At 38.5% G+C, this 25,805-nt stretch overlaps 1 protein-coding gene across 1 annotated transcript in view; it reads left to right on the top strand.

Annotated features, from left to right (window-relative positions):
• The window catches only part of CTNNA3 (catenin alpha 3), a 1,798,979-nt gene that overhangs the window by 167,192 nt on the left and 1,605,982 nt on the right, over positions 1–25,805 (top strand). The window lies entirely within an intron of this gene.

Raw genomic sequence — 25,805 nt, 5'->3', positions numbered from 1 at the left:
ATCTCTCCTAGTCTGAATGACTGCCTTACTAGAGAAAGTATTCTTGGCTGCATATTTTTCCCATTCAGCACATTGAATATATCCTGCCATTTCCTCTGGTCTGCCAAGTCTCTGTGGACAGATTTGCTGTGAACCTGATTTGTCTTCCCTTGTACTTTAAGGACTTTTTTTCCCTTGCTGCTTTCATGATTCTTTCCTTGTCTGTGTATTTTGTGAATTTGACTGTGGTATGCACTGGTAATGGTCGACTTTTGTTAATTTAATGGGAGTTCTTGGTGCATCTTGAATTTTGATGTCTGTATCCTTCCCCAGATTAGGGAAGTTTTCACCTAAAATTTGTTCGGATAAACCTTCTGCCCCTTTTTCTTTCTCTTCATCTTCTGGGACTCCTATGGTTATGAATGTTGTTATGTTTCATTCATTCACTGAGTTCTCTAAGTCTGCCTTTGTGAACCATGATTTTTGTATCCCTCTTCTTTTCAGCTTCATTATTTTCCATAATTCTATCTGCTCCATCACTAATTCATTCCTCTGCCTTGTCCATCCTCACTCTTACGGCGTCCATTTGGTACTATATCTTGGTTATGACATTTTTAATTTCAGCCTGTCTAGATTTTGGTACTTCTATCTCTGAAGAAAGGGATTCTCAGGTATCTTCTATGCTTTTTTTTTTCAAGCCTAGCTAGTATCCTTATAATCATTGTTTTAAATTCTAATTCAGACAGTTTGCTTATATCTCTATTGATTAAATCCCTGTGAGTGGTACTTCCTGTCTTTCCTTGTGGTGAATTTCTCTGTCTCTTCAGAGAAAGAAAAAAAAGGGGGGCACGTGGGTGGCTCAGTTGGTTGATCATCCGACTTTGGCTCAGGTCATGATCTCATGGTTTGTGAGTTGGAGCCCCACGTCGGGCTCTGTGCTGATAACTTAGAGCCTGGAGCCTACTTTGGATTTTCTCTCTCTTGCTCTCTGCCCCTCCCCCACTAGTGCTCTGTCTTTCAAAAATAAATAAATGTAAAAAAAACTTAATAAAAAAATTAAAAAAAAGAAAAAATAGAAGGAAGAAGAAAAAAAAAACCAACCCCCGTCCTCAAGTCAAAACCACCCCCGCTACAAAAACAAAAACAAAAAAATCCCACTCTAATCTGGATCCCGGGTGTGTTTTGGTCTGCTTGTTAAAAGAATCTATATCCCAAAATAATTCAATTTCTTATTGAAACAAGAAAATAAATGAAAGTAATAAAAAATAAAGAATAAAAGTAAACAGGAAGCTAGATCTTATTTCCCTTAGAGCTGAAGCTTTGTAGCACTTTTGTTCAGTAGACTTGGTGCAAGAGAAGGGTTTGTGCTGGTCATCTGTGGGAAAGGTCAGCTGTTTGGTTTCTCAGGCTAACTTGTTTCATTGGAAATATGCCAGGGTACAGGGATATAAGTCTTGGTATAAGTGGCTCCAACCTCCACTATGTGGCTCTGTTTTGCTCCTTGAAGTCTTTCAGTGCTGAAGAGCAGGATGAGTATGGCCATCACTGCTCTCTAGCCAGGGAGCTGAAAGATGACCCTCCGCCCCTCCACTCTTCAAGGAACCTTCACAGAAGAGCAATCACCCAACCTATGTTCCCAGTATCTGTCAGAACCCTGAATTTACCCTGTCTGTATCCAAGCTTTTGTATGTCAGATGTACAAATGAGTTTTAAAACTACAAATTTTAGGGACTCCCCCAGTGTGGACCTGTTCTGTTCCTCTGGGGGAGGGTCTTGCTGTACTTTTGCTGGCCCCAGCAAGGAAAGCTGTCACTCTGTGCTGCAGTAGTTCAGAATTTATGTCAAAACTGAGCAGAAAGTTGGGACCCCTTCTTGTTGCCCTCAGCCCTGGTATCCCACTCCTATGCCTGGAAACAGCATAGCACATTGGCACCCCTGTCCTTCTTATGACCCAGGGGATCCTCAGACCATGCTATCACTTCTGGAGTTCTGCTCCACTTCACCACTTTTAGGTCAGGCACATTCCCACCTGTAGTGGATTTTTAAAAGTTCAGGTTTTGTGCTCCGCTGCTTATAATGCTTTGCAGTAGCCTCCGTAAGCAGACTCCCTTCCTGCTGGTGTACCTGCCACTTTGTCTCCCCCAAATCCACTCTCTGCACCTCCTACCTTCCAGAAGGTGGGTGTTTTTTTTACTTGTAGACTTGCAGTTTTTGTTTTCTTAGACCTCTGATTGATTTCTTGCGTGTTCAGAATGATTGATAACAATCTAGCAGTGTTCCAGGGACAAGGCAAGCTTGGGGTCTCCCTACTCCTCTGCTATCTTAACTCCCTCCTCCTCATAGTGAATTTTAAGTATATAGTATAGTGTTGCTGATCATAGCCCTATGTTGTACACTAGATCCAGAACTTTTTTATGTTGCATAACTGAAACTTTGTACCCCTTGACTATCATCTCTTCATTAACCACCACCCATAGCTCCTGGCAACCATTATTCTTTCCCTGCTTCTATGAGTTTAACTGCTTTATAGTTTACATATAAATGCGATAATACTTTCTGATCAGGCTTTCTGAGTCTGGTTTAACTTATCATAATGCTTTCAAGTGCCATTCTTGTTGTCACAAATGGCAGGATTTCCTTCTTTTTAACGGCTGAATAGTATTTCATTGCATGTATATACTGCATTTTCTTTATTCTTTTGTGAATGGACATTTAGGTTGTTTTATATCTTTGCTGTTGGGAATAATGCAGTGAACATGGGGGTACAAATCTCTCTTTGAGATCCATATTTCAATTTCCTTGGATATATGCCCAGAAGTGGGATTGTTAGATTCAGTGGTGCTTGTATTTATAATTTTTTTTGAGGAATCCCCATATTATTTTTCATAGTCATTATACCAATTCCCATTCCCATCAATAGTGTACAAGGGTTGGGGCACCTGTGTGGCTCAGTGGGTTAAGCATCCAGCTTTAGCTCAGGTCATGATTTCATGGTTTGTGGGTTCAAGTCCCACGTTGGGATTTGTGCTGACAGCTCAGAGCCTGGAGCCTGCTTCAGAATCTGTGTCTCCATCCCTCTCTGCCCTACCCCTGATTGCACTCTGTCTCCCTCTCAAAACTAAATAAACACTAAAAAGTTAAAAAAATTTAGTGTGCAAGGGTTCCTGTTTCTGTACCTCCTTGACAACACTTATTGTCCTTAGTTTTTTTTTATTAAAATTTTTTTAATGTTTACTTTTGACAGAGCAAGTGAGCAAGCAGGGGCGGGGCAGAGAGAGGGTGAGATAGAATCTGACACAGGCTCCAGGCTCTGAGCTGTCAGCACAGAGCCCGATGTGGGGCTAGAACCCGCAAACCATGGGATCATGACGTGAGCTGAAGTCGGACACTTAACCGACTGAACCACCTAGGTGCCCCATGTCCTTTGTTTTTTTGATAGTAGCCTTACTAACAGGTGTTGGGTGATACCTCATTGTGGTTTTGATTTGCATTTTCCTGATGATTAGTGATGTTGGGTACCTTGGTCATTGTATGTCTTCTTTGGAAAACTATTAGGTTTGGGTTATTTGATTTTTTGCTTTGGAGTTATAGGAGTTTCTTTTTTTTTTCTTTCTATAATTTATTTATTTTTTTTATAATTTACTTCCAGGTTAGCACATAGTGCAACAGTGATTTCAGGAGTGGATTCCTTAAACCCCGTAACCATTTAGCCCATCTCCCTTCCCACAACCCCTCCAGTAACCCTCTGTTCTCTATATTTAAGAGTCTTTTATGTTTTCTCCCCCTCTGTTTTTATATTATTTTTGCTTCCCTTCCCTTATGTTCATCTGTTTTGTATCTTAAAGTTGTCATATGAGTGAAGTCATATGATATTTGTCTATCTCTGACTGACTAATTTCACTTAGCATAATACCCTCTAGTTCCATCCATGTAGTTGCAAGTGGCAAGATTTCATTCTCTTTGAGTGCCGAGTAATACTCCATTGTATATATGTACCACATCTTCTTTATCCATTCATCTGTCAATGGACATTTGGGTTCTTTCCATACTTTGGCTATTGTTGATAGTGCTGCTATACACATTGAGTTGCATCTGTCCCTTCGAAACAGCACACCTGTATCCCTTGGATAAATAGCTAGTAGTGCAATTGCTCGGTCATAGGGTAGTTCTATTTTTAGTTTTTTGAGGAACCTCCATACTGTTTTCCAGAGTGGCTGCACCAGTTTGCATTGCCACCAGCAGTGCAAAAGAGATCCTCTTTTTCCACATCTTCGCCAACATCTGTTCTTGCCTTAGTTGTTAATGTTAGCCATTCTGACTGGTGTGAGGTGGTATTTCACTGTGGTTTTGATTTGCATTTTCCTGATGATGAGTGATGTTGAGCAGTTTTTCATGTGTTGGTTGGCCATCTGGATGTCGTCTTTGGAAGAGTGGCTATTCATGTCTTTTGCCCATTTCTTCACTGGATTATTTGTTCTTTGGGTGTTGAGTTTGATAAGTTCTTTATAGATTTTGGATACTAACCCTTGAGCTGATACATCATTTGCAAATATCTTCTCCCATTCTGTTGGTTTCCTTTTAGTTTTGCTGATTGTTTCCTTTGCTGTGCAGAAGCTTTTTTCTTTTCTTTTTTTTTTTTTAATGTTTTATTTATTTTTGAGACAGAGAGAGACAGAGCATGAATGGGGGAGGGGCAGAGAGAGAGGGAGACACAGAATCGGAAGCAGGCTCCAGGCTCTGAGCCATCAGCCCAGAGCCTGATGCGGGGCTCGAACTCACGGACCGCGAGATCGTGACCTGGCTGAAGTCGGACGCCCAACCGACTGCGCCACCCAGGCGCCCCCAGAAGCTTTTTTCTTGATGAGGTCCCAATAGTTTCATAGCATTGTGGTCTGAAAATACTCACAGTATGATCATGATCTTTTTGTACTTGTTGAGGGCTGATTTGTGTCTCTGTATGTGATCTGTTCTGGAGAGTGTTCCATGTGCACTGAAGAAGAATGTGTATTCTGCTGTTTTAGGATGAAATGTTGTGAATATATCAGTTAAGTCCATCCAGTCCGGCATGTCATTCAAAGTCGTTGTTTCCTTGTTGATTTTCTGTTTAGATTATCTGCCCATTGCTATAAGTGGGGGTGTGGAAGCCCCCTACTATTATGGTATTATTATCAATGAGTTTCTTTATGTTTGTGATTACTTGATTTATATATTTGGGTGCTTTCACATTTGGAGCATAAATGTTTACAATCATGAGATCTTCTTGGTGGATAGACCCCTTAATTATGATATAGTGCCCTTCTTCATCTCTTGTTACAGTCTTTATTTTAAAGTCTAGATTGTGTGATATACGTATGGCTACTCTGGCTTTCTTTTTGTGACCATTAGCATGATAGATGGTTCTCCATCCCCTTACTTTCAATCTGAAGGTGTCTTTAGGTCTAAAGTGGGTCTTTTGTAAACAGAGTACTGATGGATCTTGTTTTATTATTCGTTCTGTTACACTATGTCTTTGGTTAGAGCATTTAGTTCATTGATATTTAGAGTGAGTACTGAAAGATATGAATTTAGTGCCATTATGTTGCCTGTAGAGTTGGAGTTTCTGGTAGTGTTCTCTGGTCCTTTCCAGTCTTTGTTGCTTTTGGTCTTTTTTTTTCTTTTCTGTCATTTCTCCCCTCAGAGAGTCCCCCTCAAAATTTCTTGCAAGACTGGTTTAGTGGTCATGAACTCCTTTAATTTCTGTTTGTCTGGGAAACTTTTTGTCTCTCTTTCTATTTTGAATGACAGCCTTTCTAGATAAAGAATTCTTGGATGCATATTTTTCTGCTTTAGCACATTCAGTATATCCTGCCAGTTCTTTCTGGCCTGCCATGTTTCTGTGGATAGGTCTGCTGTGAACCTGATCTGCCTTCCCTTGTAGGTTAATGACTTTTTTTCCCTTACCGCTTTCATGATTCTCTCCTTGCCTGAGTATTTTGTGAATTTGATTATGATATGCCTTGTTGATGGTCAGTTTTTGTGGAATCTAACAGGAGTCCTTTGTACTTTTTGGATTTTGATGTCTGTGTCTTTCCCCAGGTTAGGAAAATTTTCCACTATGATTTGCTCTTATAACCCTTCTACCCCTTTTTCTCTGTCTTCATCTTCTGGGAACCCTATGATTCAGCTGTTGTTCCTTTTTATTGAGTCACTGATTTCTCTAGTTCTTAAATAATGCTCTTTTGCCTTCGTCTGCCTCTTTTTTTCTGTTTAATTGTTCTCCATAAGTTTGTCCTCTGTATCGTTGATTCACTGCTCTGCCTTATCCGTCCTTGCCGCTGTGGCAACCATTCGAGATTGCAGCTCAGTTATAGCATTTTAAAAATTTCATCCTGACTAGCCTTTATCTCCACAGAAAAGGATTCTAATCTGCTTTCAACCCCAGCTAGTATTCTTATTATCGTGATTCCAAATTCTGGTTCAGACATCTTGCTGTATCTTGCTTGAAGTCCTTGGCTGTCATTTCTTCCTGTCCTTTCTTTTGGGGTGAATTCCTTTGTTTCATCATTTTGAAGGAAGAAAAGGACTTAATAAGGTAAAAAAAAGTAAAACAAAAAAAGTAAAAAACAACCTAAAAATAAGTAAAGGATGCTAGATCCTAGGTGTGTTCTGGTCTGGTTGTTACAAAGGGGCTTGATTGATTAAAAAAAAAAAAGGAAAGATGACTAAAGAAAAAAAAGAGGAAAATGTTTCAAAATTTGAAAAAATGAATACAATAAAATAGAATAAAATGAAATGATGGAAGTAAAAAAATAGAATTTGAAAAATTTACAAAAAAGTAAAAAATTTAGTAAGAAAAAAATTAAAGAAAACTATTTTTAATAGAAATGGAAAATAAAAATAAATTTTTCCTCTTTCTGTATTCAATAAGAAAAAATTAAAAAAATGGAATTGATGGACCAGCAAACAGACTGACGTTTGGTTGAAATTACATTGGTTTCCCCTAGAATCGAACTGTGAAGCATTTTATAGTCCATAAACTAAGCAGGCAGAGAGAGTTGTGTTGTTCCTGAAGATCGGGGTTGGCCTAGATGGGCAGGGCTTAGTGTACAGGGTCTGTTCTCTACTAGATGGTGCTGCTTAGCTTACTGGGGTAGATTGTTGTGGCACCTGTAGGTGTGTATGCGCATGCCTGGGAGGGGTGAAAATAGCGTTACCCAGCTACCCAATCTCTAGTATCAGAACTGTGTGCTCTCCTCGACCAGCAATCATGCATCCTTCCTTTATCTCCTGTTTCTGTCCACTCCCTGCTTATACATTGTCTGTGACCAAGCTGTCAGGTTGCCAGGTGGCACCGCCCTCCTGACTTTTATCTCAGATGTGGCTGTGTTTCCCAACCCCTCACTTCTCAGGGGCTGTGGCTTTGACCTGCTCAGACCTTCTGGGGGAGGGTCTCACTGAGCAATGACTGGGTGCTGATCTTCCTGCAGGAACATTCGGGAGACCATGCTGCTGCTGATGCCCAGAAACTTGGCTGGGTGCCAGCCCCAGAAAAAGTCCACATCATAGTGTAATAGCAGTGTTTCAGGGTTTACAGAAAATAACAACACATATCTGGTGCCAGGCTTCCCCCTCAGTGTCCTTGTTCCAGCACCAGTGAATATGGTTGTTCTCTTGGGTCTGCTGGGACCTTTATCTGTGGGGATGCCACCCCACCTCTACCAAATGTGCTCCGCAGGGGAACTTTCTCTCCCCGTGTGACCCAAGGACCCTGAGGACCTTGCTCTCTGCTCCTGGGGATTTGCCCTTCCCACCAGAGCACCGCCAGGTATTTAGCTACAGAGTTTTGGACTCTGCACTCCCCCTATTTATAGAGTCTTAATGGAATTGAAACCCTCTCCTTTGTCCTTTCTCCCTTTTTTTTGTTCAGTCTCTTGCATACTCTTTCTTTTTTCTCCAGCTGCTTTAGTGTGGGGGGATGCTTTCCATACTCTTCCCCCATCTCTTGTTCCTGCCCTCTGCAGCTTCTCTCTCCCCAAGTTCACCTCTCCGTGCTGTGTATCTGCTGAGTTCTGTGATTCAGGTTGTGCATATTGTTGTGTTAATCCTCAAACCAGTTTTCTAGGTGCGCAGGATGGTTTAGTGTTTATCTGGCTGTATTTCAGGGATGGGAGACACACAAAAAAACTTTCATGCTGTTCCGCCATCTTGGCCCCAGGAGTTTCTTATATATTTGGGATATTAACCCCTTATCAGATATATGGTTTGCTAATATTTTCTCCCAATTCCATAGGTTGCCTTTTCATTTTGTTAATTCTTTGCTTTTCAAAAGATTTTTTGTTTGATACAGTCCCCCTTGTCAATTTTTGCCTGTGCTTTTGGTGTCATATTCAAGAAATCATTGCCCAGTTTAATGTCTGCAAGCTTTTTGCCTAAGTTTTCCTTTATGAATTTTATTGGTTCAGATTTTACATTTAAGTCTTTAATCCATTTTGAGTTGATTTTCATGTATGTGTGAGAAAAGGGTCCAATTTAATTCTTTTGCATGTGGATATTGCATGTGTTGGATTTCCCAGTACCATTTATTTTATTTTATTTATTTATTAAAATTTTTTAAAATATTTGTTTATTTTTGAGGGGGGGGGGCAGAGAGAGAGGGAGACACAGAATCTGAAGCAGGCTCTAGGCCCTGAGCTGTCAGCACAGAGCCTGAGATGGGGCTTGAACTCATGAACCATGAGATCATGACCTGAGCCGAAGTCAGATGCTCAAATGACTGAGCCACCCAGGTGCCTCTCCCAGTACCATTTATTAAAGAGGCTATCTTTTCCCCATTATGTATTCTTGGCATCTTTATTGAAGATCAAATGACCACAAATGTATGGGCTTATTTTTGAGCCCTCTATTCTGTTTGATTGGTCTATAAGTCTGTTTTTATGCCTTACCACACTGTTTTAGATTACTATAGCTTTGTAGTATGTTTTGAATTCAGGGAGTGTGATACTTTCAGCTTTGTTCTTGTTCAAAATTGCTTTGGCTCTTTGGGGTTCAAAATTTAAAATTTTGATTTTCTGACTTATCATTTTTTTCTTTAATTACTTTGGTAGCATATAATACATTGCCTAACCCAAACTCTCATAGTTTTCTCTAAGAGTTCTACAGTTTTGGCTCTGGGATAGGTCTGTGATAGGTCTGTGATTCACTTTGAGTTAACGTTTGTGTAGGGTATGAGATAGATATTCAGTTGCTGCTTCTCTCTCTCTCTCTTTCTCTTTCTGAATGTGGATATCCAATGTTCCTAGCACCATTTGTTGAAAATATTACTACCTTCCCACTGAATTTTCTTTGCACCTTACATAAATGTAAGGCTTTATCTCTGGGATATCAGTTCTATTGATTACTATAGTTTTTTACTAAGTTTTGAAATTGAGAAGTGTGATTACTCCAATTTTGCTCCTTTTTTCCCCCTGAGATTGTTTTGGAAGTTTGAGGTTGTGAATTTTCTTTCAGTTGTGTGTTGCCATGGAGGAGGGTAGGGTTTATGGCAAGATTGTGTCTCAGCCTCTCCTATCTGTTTCATTGTGCAGTTTTTCTTGCTCTTCTAATATGTTGTAGTCACTCTTCTAGTTTCTGGATTTCTTTCAGAGGGAGTTATCAATATGTAGGTGTAGATTTGAGGATCCATGGGAAAACATAAGATCAGGATCCTACTCTGTTACCATCTTGAATTGGAACTCTGAGAACAACCCATAGACTCTTAAAATTCATTTTTTATGATTTATAAAATAATAGTGAAGTCTTTAGGAATTGTTCAATATGATGATTATTATGTATATGCATTATTTTTCAGTGGGTGCTATGGAATTCTATTTTAATATGTTATTTAGGAATACTTCTGAAGATGATTACATTTAAAACCACTCATAAAATGGTTCCTACCCATGACACAAAAACAGACACTCAGATCACTGGAACAGAATAGAGAACCCAGAAATGGACCCACAAACATATGGCCAATTAATCTTTGGCAAAGCAGGAAAGAATATCCAATGGAATAAAGACAGGCTCTTCAGCAAGTGCTGGGAAAACTGGACGGCAACATGAAGAAGAATGAACCTGGACCACTTTCTTACACCATACACAAAAATAAACTCAAAATGGATGAAAGACCTAAATGTAAGACAGGAAGCCATCAAAATCCTCGAGGAGAAAGCAGGCAAAAACCTCTTTGATCTTGGCCGCAGCAACTTCTTACTCAACATGTCTCCAGAGGCAAGGGAAACAAAAGCAAAAATGAACTATTGGGACCTCATCAAAATAAAAAGCTTCTGCACAGCGAAGGAAACAATCAGCAAAACTAAAAGGAAACCAACAGAATGGGAGAACATATTTGCAAGTGATGTATCAGATAGAGGGTTAGTATCTGAAATCTATAAAGACCTTGTCAAACTCAACACCCCAAAAACAAATAATCCAGTGAAGAAACGGGCAAAAGACATGAATAGATACTTCCCAAATATGACATCCAGATGGCCAACCAACACATGAAAAAATGCTCCACATCACTCATCATCAGGGAAATACAAATCAAAACCACAATGAGATACCACCTCACACCTGTCAGAATGGCTAACATTAACAACTCAGGCAAGAACAGATGTTGGCGAGGATGTGGAGAAAGAGGATCTCTTTTGCACTGCTGGTGGCAATGCAGACTGGTGCAGCCACTCTGGAAAACAGTATGTAGATTCCTCAAAAAGTTAAAAATAGAACTACCCTACGAGCCAGCAATTGCACTACTAGGTATTTATTCAAGGGATACAGGTATACTGTTACGAAGGGGCACATGTACCCCAATGTTTATAGCAGCACTATCAACAATAGCCAAAGTATGGAAAGAGCCCAAATGTCCATCAATGGATGAATAGATAAAGAAATTGTGGTTTATATACACAATGGAATGCTACCTGGCAATGAGAGGGAATGAAATATGGCCTTTGGTAGCAACGTGGATGGAACTGGAGAGTGTTATGCTAGGTGAAATAAGTCATACAGAGAAAGACAGATACCATATGTTTTCACTCTTATGTGGATCCTGAGAAACTTAACAGAAGACCATAGTGGGGGGGCAAGGAAAAAAAAAAGGTTGGAGAGGGAGGAAGCCAAAATATAAGAGACTCTTAAAAACTGAGAACAAACTGAGGGTTGATGGGGGGTGGTAGGGAGGGGAGGGTGGGTGATGGGTATTGAGGAGGAGGTGATGGGTATCACCTGTTGGGATGAGCACTGGGTGTTGTATGGAAACTAATTTGACAATAAATTTCATATTAAAAAAAAAAAGAAGATGTGGTACATAGGTACAATGGAGTATTACTCAGCAATCATAAAGAATGAAATCGTGCCATTTGCAACTATGTGGATGGAATTAGAGGTTATTATGCTTAGCGAAATTAGTCAGAGAAAGACAAATATACTATGACTTCACTCATTTGAGGACTTTAAGACACAGAACAGATGAACATGAGGGAAGGGAAGCAAAAATATTATAAAAACAGGGAGGGGGACAAAACATAAGAGACTCTTAAATATAGAGAACAAACAGGGTTACTGGAGGAGTTGTGGGAGGGGGAATGGGCTAAATGGTTAAGGGGCTTAAGGAGTCTACTCCTGAAACCATTGTTGCACTCTATGCTATCTAATTCAGATGTAAATTAAAAAAAAAAAGCAAAAAAAAGGTTCCTACTCAGGGATACCTGACAGAGACCATATTTTAGTTATGATTGTATACTTCAGAGTGCTTTGCTTATGGTATAGCTGAATGCATATTTGTTGCATAAATGAATGAGCTCTTTGTAAGGGTTGGATATCATTTCTTAGAAAAAAATGACAGTATTGTCACTCCCAATTTCAAAGCATGGTAATGAGATTCTTTTAGCAGATGTGAGGAAATCAAGGATGTAAATTATTGCTAATTCAGCATAATATAATAGAAGCTAAGCTTACTCATACTTAGCAAATGAAATATTGGAAAAAATAGTGGATAATTTAGTCTGATATACTAGTTGTAAGATTTAGTTTTTCCCCTCAAAAGAATTAAATTGACATCGGAATAATATTAAAGAAAAAAAATTTAAAGCCTTTTAATGTTTATTCTTGAGAGAAAGAGACAGAGCATGAGTTGGGGTGGGACGGGGGGAGAGAGAGAGAGAGGGAGACAGAATCTGAAGCAGGCTCTAGGCCCTGAGCTGTCAGCACAGAGCCTGACGTGGGGCTCAAACCCATGAACTGTGAGATCATGACTTGAGCTAAAGTTGGACGCTTAACCGACTGAACCACCCAGGTGCCCCTAAATAAATGTGTATTAGTGCCAGATTAGTCAATAGGGTGTTTGGAGATAAATGCAATAGATAGCAATTGTGGGCAGCAATTGTGGTTCAAAGTTTGACCATTTAATTAAGTTATAAATCCATACTATTATCTTTTTTTTATTGTTCATTGTAATATATGGATAGCTATGTTTTCTTGTCATTTTGTTTTATTATTAATAGCTTTAAATACATTATACTCCTAATAGTTGGAGATAATGTAGGAATTACAATGTTAGGTTTAATACTTAGATACTTTATATATATTGTTATCTTAAAATTATGGCCAAATTTAAATATGACATGAAATTATTTTGTCACTTTTTACCACTGCCTGGGTGGCTCAGTCAGTTAAGCATCTGACTCTTGGTTTTGGCTCAGGTCATGATCTCATGGTTTATGAGAACAAGTCCTGTGTCAGGCTCCATGCTAACAGTGTGGAGCCTGCTTGGGATTCTCTCCCTCTCTCTCTGACCCTCCTCATTCATGTTCTTGCTCTTCTCTCTCAAAATAAATAAATAAACTTAAAAAAAACCTATTTGAAACTATTTTTGTCAACTTTTAAAAGTACTTCATCATTCTTTCAAAACTTTGAAGTGTCATCAGCTAGCCCTATTTTAAAAGCTCCCTTTATATTGAAGTTTATTATTATATTTTATTTTTATGTGGACTAATGTATTTTTACATATTAATGTATAGTTAAAGTTTGCCCAAGTAAGATTGAAATTAATATCCGGTGTTTTACAGTGCTGCACAATATTTGCTTTAAGATATGTTTTTTTTTTATTATTGGAAGTGAAAAGTTCATTTATTTTTGTATATATAGACACACCTCTTAAATATTTTATTTTATCTTAACAGATGTAATGTAAACATTAGCTAATTTCTTGATGTTGGGCCAACTCCCATTTCTAGTACAAGGCTGTTAATTGAATCTCATACAATTCTTTTTGCCTAAATCACACCCATACTATATTGACTAAGATTTCTAGTTTTGGTGTCTTTAAAAAATTTTTTTTTATTTTAAGTTTTTTAATTTTATTTTTGAGAGAGAGAGAGAGAGTGTGAGAAAGCATGAGTGGGGGAGGGGCAGAGAGAGAGGGAGACACAGAATCCGGAGCAGGCTCCAGGCTTTGTGCTGTCAGCACAGAGCCTGATGCAGGGCTTGAACCCACAAACCGTGAGTTCATGACCTGAGCTGAAGTCAGACGCTTAACCAACTGAGCCACCCAGGTGCCCCTGTAGTTTTGGTGTCTTAATGGAAGAGAACTTAATGACACTTGAGAAACTGCCAACCTGCAGCATCCTTCTTGATATTTTATAATTTTCTCCTTTACTTTCCCCAACTTTTTTTCTTCCAGACTCAATTTGACAGTTTTTGCAACTAATTTTTATTGAGTGTCTCCTAGCATTCAAATTAATTTTCAAAGAAATAACAGGTCTTTTTTGTATTATCATTTGATAAGTTTATATATTTCTTAAAATTTCATAATTATAATTACAACTGACATCAAAAGGTTGCAGAACAAACTGACAGTCTTTTTTTTTTTTTTCCCTGACAGGCTCTTGGTACATACTTCAATTAGTGGGAACAGAAGGGCTGCAGTATACTTGAAATAATCCTTTGGTATTGAGCAGGAAGGAGGGATCATTAATATGTTTCTGAGAGGGAATAAAAAGAATTGATTAATCTAGAGAGATGGTTAAGAGGAGGTCTCTTAAGAATTTCTACTATATCCCACTTGTGATGTTTGGAGACGTTTCCATCAGTTCTATGGAAGTGAACCCCACCAAATTTTATATTTTATAAACATTCATAATTTTATAGAATTAGCCCTATCAAAGCATTCTCCAGCTCATTTTGATTATTCTCAATGGTGCAGGACTCAGTGCCAGGTTGCCTATGCCCTTCTACTTTAGTTAACTCATGATGCTGTCCTCCTGTTATCTTTACCCGGCCACAGCTATTCTCTGATGATTAATGCCTTAAAGGTAGAAATTCTGCTTTCTCTGAATTGTTTTGTTAGGGGATACTGGGGCACTGCTCATTCTAGGGCTAATTATTCCCCACTATGTCTCTATCCAATATCCAATAAATCATGAAGTTTTCCATTCTGGTGGTGGGAACAAGCACTATTTCCAGTGCTGTGTGTCAAGTACTATTACCTTAAATCTTTTCAGATGGCTTTTTGTTTTTTTAACCTTAGGTAGTTTCTTCCCCATGTCTGTGTTGATCAGTAGCTGAATACTCAAGGGGGAGTTTCTGCACATCTTTAGAGTTCTCTCCCTGTGTATCACTCTTCTTTCTCATTCTCTGTTCTGTGTACGTTAGCTGCCACAATCTCTCTGGATGCTTAGTTCTGTCTCTTTAGCTCAGAGAGTTTTCCAGGCTCTGTATTAATTTTCCCTTCCTGTCTGTGGCCTGGAAAGTCTCTCAAAGCAATAAGCAAGGGCTAGCAAAGATCTCATGTTGCTTGTTTCCCATTTCTCAAAGATTGCTGTCCTTTATTGCCTGATGTCCATTGCCTTCGCAACCATTTTTTCACATATTTTGTCCATTTTCAGGTGGGAAAAAAATCTAGTTTTGTTACTTTGCTTTGGCTGGAACCAAATTACAACTTGTGATAAGAATTTACTGAGAGTTTGGAGATAGTGAAAGGGAAGTAAAACACAGCCAGTATTTTACAATGACAACCATATACAGCTGCATTTGAGTCTATAGGTCTTGCTGATGTACCTGTAGGTGCTGCTGATATTCTTGTAGCTTTCAAGCCTGAGTCCACACAGCAGTGGCTCGTTCTTTGGCCCTTAATTCTGCCATGATAAGGTTTTCTTTTAACATAGAAAACATTTTGCTCCTTACATTTAAAGTTGTCTCAAACATTGTAAATAAGGTCTTTGCTTTTTTTTTTTTTTAACGTCTGTGTAAGTTTAGGGCCTAATTGAAGTCATCCTCCTCTTGTCTCCCCCCACCCCACCCAAATCAGTCTGCTCCAAAGTTAAATTCAAGCTTCTACCTTTTAGGTGTTTCAAAATTCAAATGGCTTTTTCTCAATTAAAAACAAATAAAAGCAAACCCCTAGTGCCCAGTCTCAGCCTCAGAACTCCATTATAGTGGAGTATGTTATTATATATTAAATCAATTAATATGCATTAGTGCATGTCACATGGTATCAAATATTAAAACACACAGAAGAGTGGCCAGAGGCATACACTAGAAATCTTAATTGAATAATAAACATAATGTTAATTATAAAAGTTAGAGGAAATTCGATCTTTAGTATTTGCTCCTTTTCATTTTGGTTGTTCTCTTTTCTCTTCTGGATGTTTTACTTATGCAGTGGTTTTTTTTTTGTTTGTTTGTTTGATTCTGATTTTAAAGCTTATAGTCAATACAATCATTTTACAATGACTTTTAGAAAGTGGAGTTGTACTTTTGAATGAGGCAAAGGAACTTGCTATTTAAAAGAACCATGCAAGTATCCTATAAAGTGAAGAATATTTGGTAATGTGTCTATTTAGCCAAAAATCTTTCTTTTTTTTTTTTTTTTTTACTTCTGGAGTTTATATGGTCACATAAATTTTTTACACATCAGATTTTTGTATATTCAGAAGTTTTTCCATATTACACTTATATATGTACACAATCTCTTTATATGTAGATATCTTTGTAGAGTATATACTTCAGTACATTATTCAAGCAGGAATTTCATAACTGATTTTCTTGAAGATTAAAAAGAGCATATTTTTTTTTTTTGTTTCACCCGGATTTTATTTTATTTTTTTTTATTTTTATTTTTATTTTATTTTTTTTTTATGAAATTTATTGACAAATTGGTTTCCATACAACACCCAGTGCTCATCCCAAAAGGTGCCCTCCTCAATACCCATCACCCACCCTCTCCTCCCTCCCACCCCCCATCAACCCTCAGTTTGTTCTCAGTTTTTAAGTCTCTTATGCTTTGGCTCTCTCCCATTCTAACCTCTTTTTTTTTTTTTTCCTTCCCCTCCCCCATGGGTTCCTGTGAAGTTTCTCAGGATCCACATAAGAGTGAAACCATATGGTATCTGTCTTTCTCTGTATGGCTTATTTCACTTAGCATCACACTCTCCAGTTCCATCCACGTTGCTACAAAAGGCCATATTTCATTTTTTCTCATTGCCACGTAATATTCCATTGTGTATATAAACCACAATTTCTTTATCCATTCATCAGTTGATGGACATTTAGGCTCTTTCCATAATTTGGCTATTGTTGAGAGTGCTGCTATGAACATTGGGGTACAAGTGGCCCTATGCATCAGTACTCCTGTATCCCTTGGGTAAATTCCTAGCAGTGCTATTGCTGGGTCATAGGGTAGGTCTATTTTTAATTTTCTGAGGAATCTCCACACTGCTTTCCAGAGCGGCTGCACCAATTTGCATTCCCACCAACAGTGCAAGAGGGTTCCCGTTTCTCCACACCCTCTCCAGCATCTATAGTCTCCTGATTTGTTCATTTTGGCCACTCTGACTGGCGTGAGGTGGTATCTCAGTGTGGTTTTGATTTGTATTTCCCTGATAAGGAGCGACGCTGAACATCTTTTCATGTGCCTGTTGGCCATCCGGATGTCTTCTTTAGAGAAGTGTCTATTCATGTTTTCTGCCCATTTCTTCACTGGGTTATTTGTTTTTCGGGTGTGGAGTTTGGTGAGCTCTTTATAGATTTTGGATACTAGCCCTTTGTCCGATATGTCATTTGCGAATATCTTTTCCCATTCCGTTGGTTGCCTTTTAGTTTTGTTGGTTGTTTCCTTTGCTGTGCAGAAGCTTTTTATCTTCATAAGGTCCCAGTAATTCACTTTTGCTTTTCATTCCCTTGCCTTTGGGGATGTGTCGAGTAACAGATTGCTACGGCTGAGGTCAGAGAGGTCTTTTCCTGCTTTCTCCTCTAAGGTTTTGATGGTTTCCTGTCTCACATTTAGGTCCTTTATCCATTTTGAGTTTATTTTTGTGAATGGTGTGAGAAAGTGGTCTAGTTTCAACCTTCTGCATGTTGCTGTCCAGTTCTCCCAGCATCATTTGTTAAAGAGGCTGTCTTTTTTCCATTGGATGTTCTTTCCTGCTTTGTCAAAGATGAGTTGGCCATACGTTTGTGGGTCTAGTTCTGGGGTTTCTATTCTATTCCATTGGTCTATGTGTCTGTTTTGGTACCAATACCATGCTGTCTTGATGATGACAGCTTTGTAGTAGAGGCTAAAGTCTGGGATTGTGATGCCTCCTGCTTTGGTCTTCTTCTTCAAAATTCCTTTGGCTATTCGGGGCCTTTTGTGGTTCCATATGAATTTTAGGATTGCTTGTTCTAGTTTCGAGAAGAATGCTGGTGCAATTTTGATTGGGATTGCATTGAATGTGTAGATAGCTTTGGGTAGTATTGACATTTTGACAATATTTATTTTTCCAATCCATGAGCAGGGAATGTCTTTCCATTTCTTTAAATCTTCTTCAATTTCCTTCATAAGCTTTCTATAATTTTCAGCATACAGATCCTTTACATCTTTGGTTAGATTTATTCCTAGGTATTTTATGCTTCTTGGTGCAATTGTGAATGGGATCAGTTTCTTTATTTGTCTTTCTGTTGCTTCATTGTTAGTGTATAAGAATGCAACTGATTTCTGTACATTGATTTTGTATCCTGCAACTTTGCTGAATTCCTGTATCAGTTCTAGCAGACTTTTGGTGGAGTCTATCGGATTTTCCATGTATAATATCATGTCATCTGCAAAAAGCGAAAGCTTGACTTCATCTTTGCCAATTTTGATGCCTTTGATTTCCTTTTGTTGTCTGATTGCTGATGCTAGAACTTCCAGCACTATGTTAAACAGCAGCGGTGAGAGTGGGCATCCTTGTCGTGTTCCTGATCTCAGGGAAAAAGCTCTCAGTTTTTCCCCGTTGAGGATGATGTTAGCTGTGGGCTTTTCATAAATGGCTTTTATGATCTTTAAGTATGTTCCTTCTATCCCGACTTTCTCAAGGGTTTTTATTAAGAAAGGGTGCTGGATTTTGTCGAAGGCCTTTTCTGCATCGATTGACAGGATCATATGGTTCTTCTCTTTTTTTTTTTGTTAATGTGATGTATCACGTTGATGGATTTGCGAATGTTGAACCAGCCCTGCATCCCAGGAATGAATCCCACTTGATCATGGTGAATAATTCTTTTTATATGCCGTTGAATTCGATTTGCTAGTAGCTTATTGAGAATTTTTGCATCCATATTCATCAGGGATATTGGCCTGTAGTTCTCTTTTTTTTCTGGGTCTCTGTCTGGTTTAGGAATCAAAGTAATACTGGCTTCATAGAATGAGTCTGGAAGTTTTCCTTCCCTTTCTATTTCTTGGAATAGCTTGAGAAGGATAGGTATTATCTCTGCTTTAAACGTCTGGTAGAACTCCCCTGGGAAGCCATCTGGTCCTGGACTCTTATTTGTTGGGAGATTTTTGATAACCGATTCAATTTCTTCACTGGTTATGGGTCTGTTCAAGCTTTCTATTTCCTCCTGATTGAGTTTTGGAAGAGTGTGGTTGTTCAGGAATTTGTCCATTTCTTCCAGGTTGTCCAGTTTGTTGGCATTGATTTTTCATAGTATTCCCTGATAATTGTTTGTATCTCTGAGGGATTGGTTGTAATAATTCCATTTTCATTCATGATTTTACCTATTTGGGTCATCTCCCTTTTCTTTTTGAGAAGCCTGGCTAGAGGTTTGTCAATTTTGTTTATTTTTTCAAAAAACCAACTCTTGGTTTCGTTGATCTGCTCTACAGTTTTTTTAGTTTCTATATTGTTTATTTCTGCCCTGATCTTTATTATTTCTCTTCTTCTGCTGGGCTTAGGCTGCCTTTGCTGTTCTGCTTCTAGTTCCTTTAGGTGTGCTGTTAGATTTTGTATTTGGGATTTTTCTTGTTTCTTGAGATAGGCCTGGATTGCAATGTATTTTCCTCTCAGGACTGCCTTTGCTGCGTCCCAAAGCGTTTGGATTGTTGTATTTTCATTTTCGTTTGTTTCCATATATTTTTTAATTTCTTCTCTAATTGCCTGGTTGACCCACTCATTCGTTAGTAGGGTGTTCTTTAACCTCCATGCTTTTGGAGGTTTTCCAGACTTTTTTCTGTGGTTGATTTCAAGCTTCATAGCATTGTGGTCTGAAAGTAAGCATGGTATAATTTCAATTCTTGTAAACTTATGAAGGGCTGTTTTGTGACCCAGTATATGATCTATCTTGGAGAATGTTCCATGTGCACTCGAGAAGAAAGTATATTCTGTTGCTTTGGGATGCAGAGTTCTAAATATATCTGTCAAGTCCATCTGATCCAATGTCTCATTCAGGGCCCTTGTTTCTTTATTGACCGTGTGTCTAGATGATCTATCCATTTCTGTAAGTGGTGTATTAAAGTCCCCTGCAATGACCACATTCTTATCAATAAGGTTGCTTATGTTTATGAGTAATTGTTTTATATATTTGGGGGCTCCGGTATTCGGCGCATAGACATTTATAATTGTTAGCTCTTCCTGATGGATAGACCCTGTAACTATTATATAATGTCCTTCTTCATCTCTTGTTACAGCCTTTAATTTAAAGTCTAGTTTGTCTGATATAAGTATGGCTACTCCAGCTTTCTTTTGGCTTCCAGTCGCATGATAAATAGTTCTCTATCCCCTCACTCTCAATCTAAAGGTGTCCTCAGGTCTAAAATGAGTCTCTTGTAGACAGCAAATAGATGGGTCTTGTTTTTTTATCCATTCTGATACCCTATGTCTTTTGGTTGGCGCATTTAATCCATTTACATTCAGTGTTATTATAGAAAGATACGGGTTTAGAGTCATTGTGACGTCTGTATGTTTTATGCTTATAGTGATGTCTCTGGGACTTTGTCTCACAGGGTCCCCCTTAGGATCTCTTGTAGGGCTGGTTTAGTGGTGACAAATTCCTTCAGTTTTTGTTTGTTTGGGAAGACCTTTATCTCTCCTTCTATTCTAAATGACAGACTTGCTGGATAAAGGATTCTTGGCTGCATATTTTTTCTGTCTAGCACCCTGAAAATCTCGTGCCAATTCTTTCTGGCCTGCCAAGTTTCAAAAGAGAGATCAGTCACGAGTCTTATAGGTCTCCCTTTATATGTGAGGGCACGTTTACCCCTTGCTGCTTTCAGAATTTTCTCTTTATCCTTGTATTTTGCCAGTTTCACTATGATATGTCGTGCAGAAGATCGATTCAAGTTACGTCTGAAGGGAGTTCTCTGTGCCTCTTGGATTTCAATGCCTTTTTCCTTCCCCAGTTCAGGGAAGTTCTCAGCTATGATTTCTTCAAGTACCCCTTCAGCACCTTTCCCTCTCTCTTCCTCCTCTGGGATACCAATTATGCGTATATTATTTCTTTTTAGTGTATCACTTAGTTCTCTAATTTTCCCCTCATACTCCTGGATTTTTTTATCTCTCTTTTTCTCAGCTTCCTCTTTTTCCATAACTTTATCTTCTAGTTCACCTATTCTCTCCTCTGCCTCTTCAAGCTGAGCTGTGGTGGTTTCCATTTTGTTATGCATTTCGTTTAAAGCGTTTTTCAGCTCCTCGTGACTGTTCCTTAGTCCCTTGATCTCTGTAGCAAGAGATTCTCTGCTGTCCTGTATACTGTTTTCAAGCCCAGTGATTAATTTTATGACTATTATTCTAAATTCACTTTCTGTTATATTATTTAAATCCTTTTTGATCAGCTCATTAGCTGTTGTTATTTCCTGGAGATTCTTCTGAGGGGAGTTCTTCCCCTTGGTCATTTTGGATAGTCCCTGGCGTGGTGAGGACCTGCAGGGCACTTCCCCTGTGCTGTGGTGTATACCTGGAGTTGGTGGGTGGGGCCGCAGTCAGACCTGATGTCTGCCCCCAGCCCACCGCTGGGGCCACAGTCAGACTGGTGTGTGCCTTCTCTTCCCCTCTCCTAGGGGCGGGATTCACTGTGGGGTGGTGTGGCTCGTCTGGGCTACTTGCACCCTGCCAGGCTTGTGATGCTGGGGATCTGGCGTATTAGCTGGGGTGGGTAGGCAAGGTGCTCGGGGGCAGGAGGGGCAGGCTTAGATCGCTTCTCCTTAGGTGATCCACTTCAGGAGGGGCCCTGTGGCAGCGGGAGGGAGTCAGATCCGCTGCCGGAGGTTTGGCTCCGCAGAAGCGCAGAGTTGGGTGTTTGCGCGGAGCGAGCAAGTTCCCTGGCAGGAACCAGTTCCCTTTGGGATTTCGGCTGGGGGATGGGAGGGGGAGATGGCGCTGGCGAGCGCCTTTGTTCCCCACCAAACTGAGCTCTATTGTCAGGGGGCTCAGCAGCTCTCCCTCCCTTTGTCCTCCAGCCTTCCCGCTTTCCGAGCAGAGCTGTTAACTTATGACCTCCCAGACGCTAAGTCGCGCTTGCTGTCGGAACACAGTCCGCCCGGCCCCTCCGCTTTTGCAAGCCAGACTCGGGGGCTCTGCTTGGCCGGCGAGCCGCCCCTCCGCCCCGGCTCCCTCCCGCCAGTCCGTGGAGCGCGCACCGCCTCGCCGCCCTTCCTACCCTCTTCCGTGGGCCTCTCGTCTGCGTTTGGCTCCGGCGACTCCGTTCTGCTAATCCTCTGGCGGTTTTCTGGGTTATTTAGGCAGATGTAGATGGAATCTAAGTGATCAGCAGGACGTGCGGTGAGCCCAGCGTCCTCCTAAGCCGCCATCTTGTCGCCACATTCCTAAAAAGAGCATATTTTATAGGAAAGGAACAAAATGAATCTAACAGAAAACTTTCTGAACCTAGTTCTTGTGGTATTTTCGGGAGCTTCAGTAAATTGCTCTGATGTATGGAATGGGATTTCTTGAAGGAAAGGTATAGTTTTTTATTTGTATGTATATCAAAAGTGAAATTTCCTATTTATTAAATTTCAAATTAAAAGCATTAAAAGAAATATTGGAAATGATATTTCAAAAGAATAGACTTCTCATGTGTAGACTCTATAACACATGGATGCTAATATTGTAGATAGAAAGGAATTTGTTGTGCTTTTTTTTCTATTTGGAAAATAGCCATTTTTTTTCCCTGACAGAAGACAATTAGGCAGCGAACTGACTAGATTATATAAACCAGCTATCTTTGATAATAAATAGTTGGAACATGTTGCTCCTACCTTGAACATTTCTCAGTGTGTCCTCTGACACCTCAGGCAGAGGTACGTCCTTCTCTGTGCCTTTTACTACTTTGTACAGGTCTCTGCTTGAGCCCTGCTTAGATTGTATGACAGTGTTTGTTGGCTCTCATTTGTGAAATTATTAGGCTCAAAACTGCATTGTATTAATCTCTGTATCTTGGATGCCTAGGATGGAGCTGTGTTATATAAGGAACAACATATGTTTGTTAAAAGAAAAGTTGAATAATGTTCATTCACATATTCATTCAACAACACACATTCAATGTGTCGGATATATTCATCAGAGTAGGCACTGTTCTAACTTGGGAATACTGTGGTGACCAGGACCAGTGCAGCTCTTATTCTCACTAGTCTTTTTCTTTTTTTTCTTTTTCAAGTTTTTATTAAATTCCAGTTAGTTAACATGTAATATAATATTAGTTTCAGGTGTAGAATTTAGTGATTTATCACTTACATACAACACCTGGTGTTCATCACAAGTGCCCTCATTAATACCTATCACCTATTTAACCTTTCCCTTCCCCACCTACCTCCCCTCCCCTGTAACCCTTAATTAGTTCTGTATACTTAAGAATCTGTTTCCTGGTTTGCATCTCTTTTCCCCCTCCATATTCATCTGTTTTTTTTCTTAAATTTCATATATGAGTGAAATCATACTGTATTTGTCTTTGACTGACTTATTTTGCTTAGCATAATACTCTCTAGCTCTATCCACTTGTTGCAAATGGCCAGATTTCATTCTTTTTTATGGCTGAGTAATATTTCATTATATCTATATCTATGTCTATATCTATATCTATATTTATATATCTATATCTATATCTATATCTGTATCTATCTATATCATCTATATCTATATCATCTATATCTATATTATCTATCTATGTCTGTATATCTATCACATCACATCTTTATCCATTAATCAGTTGATGGACATGTGGGCTTTTTCCATAATTTGGTTATTGTTGATAATACTGCTACAAACATTGGGGTGCATGTGTTCCTTTGAATTAATATTTTTGTATCCTTTAGGTAAAACCTACTAGTGCAGTTGCTGGATCATAGGGTATTTCTATTTTTAACTTATTGAGGAACATCCACACTGTTTTCTAGAGTGGATGCGTCAGTTTGTTTTCCCACCAACAGTGTAAGAGCATTCCCGCTTTTTCACATCCTTGCCAACACCTGTTGTTACTTATGTTGTTAATTTTAGGCATTCTGACTGGTGTGACTCTCACTAGTCTTTTGATTTAGAATTAAGGACAGGCTTTGATTTAAGTCATTACGGTAAATGATGATGGATAGTTATGATAGGAAGCATAGAATCTTACTGTGAGACCTGCCTTACTGTGGGACTCCCTTGGTAAGGGGGCATTGGAGGCTTCACAGAGGAAGTGATGCTTACGTTGGGAGCAGAAGTATGAGGTGAAGCTGAAAAGAGCGTTGCAGGAGAGGGAGGGTGGTAAGTCCAGTAATAGGAAATTTACTTGTTGCATCTTTGTTCATGTATTTCAGGAGTGCCTTTTTTTCCCAATAGTGCTACTTGGTTTTCTCTTCATATTACCTTAATGGAGACAGAGACTGTAATTGATCTTTAATGTTTAAATGATATTTTCCTGAGTATGACTCTTCAACCAGTTGTTCAACATCCCAACATTTTTAGTCAACAACACATAATTCTATTTTGATGTGTATTTAGTTTTAGTAAAGTCAAAGACCATATTGTATAAAGACTATCATAACTTTCCAATTCAGAATCATGACAAGAAAAAAATCTTTTATGTGGGAATTAACCTGCTCTCTGAATTTCTGAGGTCACTTTAATTTTCAGTCTCCTCGCAGAAATTCTAACTTGCAGAGAAACACATAAAAATCACCATTTCCTGGTCTTAAAAATTTACCAACTCTACTAGAAATTTCCTGAGAAAATAACAGCTAATATTTGTTGAGTGCTTTCCATGTTCAGATACTGTGCTAAATATATGTTATGAATTATATCTCATTTAGCCATCTCAGAAACACTGTGAAATAAGTAATATTTTTATGCCTTTCCATTACATGAGGACACTGAAAGTATTTAAGCATCCAAGGTCTCAGAGCTAGAAGAGGCAGATAAGAATTTGATCTCAGAGGTGTCTGACTTAATAGTCTGAATTCCTAACTTGGTATTGCTAAGAGAGCTAACATGTTTATATTAACATGTTGAGACAGTCTCAGACCCTCTTCATAGGTTCTGTCCATTATAAGGAACACTATTCTTTGTTATATTTAATAAAAATACTCAATTTCATTTTCATTATGCTGACTTTCACAAATAAATAACTAAAATATTCATGGAGTAGGTAAGACACTCCCTTTAATATGTTATTGGTGAGATAGCTGTATTTTGGAAAATTTTTTGACAATATGTATCAAACCTTAAAATTCATTTGCCTCTTGACTCAGCAATTCCACTTTTGAGAATTTATCCTCCAGCTAAGTTTGCTCATGCATGCAAAACTATGTGTCATTCTTTGCAGTACAGTTTGAAATAGGAAAAAGTTGGAAATTATGTGTTTAATGGAGGTCTCGTAAAATAAGTTATAGTATATCAGTAAAATGTAACTTTATTCAAGTATTAAAAAGAATGATAAAAGCCAATCAACTCTTTAGTAAGCTCAAAGCACTGTTCTTATTTAATTTTTATAAAAATTGTAGGTATTATTATTATTAGCTCCATTTGCAAGGGAAAAAATAAGGCATAAAGAAGTTAAGTGACTTGTCTGAGGTAGTAGGACAGATGCTGAAGCAGAACAGCTTTAGAGCCCACATGGTAAGTTACCGTTCATTCTTTAATGTCTCCTGGTCAATTATATCCCAGCATGAAAAGAAAATAAATTGGTAAGTGAAAAAACAAATTGTAGAAAATGTTTATAGTATGAAAATATTTGTGAAAAGTATTTATATCTTCTGTGTGTTCCATTTAAAATATAAAATGCCTCTGTTTTCTTAGGACAGAAAATATTTTATATATTCATATATATGAATGTGTGAATATATTCATAAAAATACATACATTTAAACATACATATACATTTATACATATAAATAAATATTTATACATATGCACACACATAAAACATGTATTCATGGAAAAATTTCTGGATGGATATACAAGAACTCCATGAGTATTTTGGGTGATTTGTATGGAGACTTTCTAAAAATTGTTTTCACTTTATACTCTTCAGTATAGTGAATTATTTAAAAGTAATGAGCATGTAGTGATTTCATAATAAAAACAAGTTTAAATTGAAAAACT

The sequence above is a fragment of the Prionailurus viverrinus genome, chromosome D2, assembly GCF_022837055.1.
Source record: "Prionailurus viverrinus isolate Anna chromosome D2, UM_Priviv_1.0, whole genome shotgun sequence".
Lineage (NCBI taxonomy): Eukaryota > Metazoa > Chordata > Mammalia > Carnivora > Felidae > Prionailurus > Prionailurus viverrinus.
Note: the sequence above shows the minus strand (reverse complement) of the source record. Positions and strands in the feature narration are given on the sequence as shown.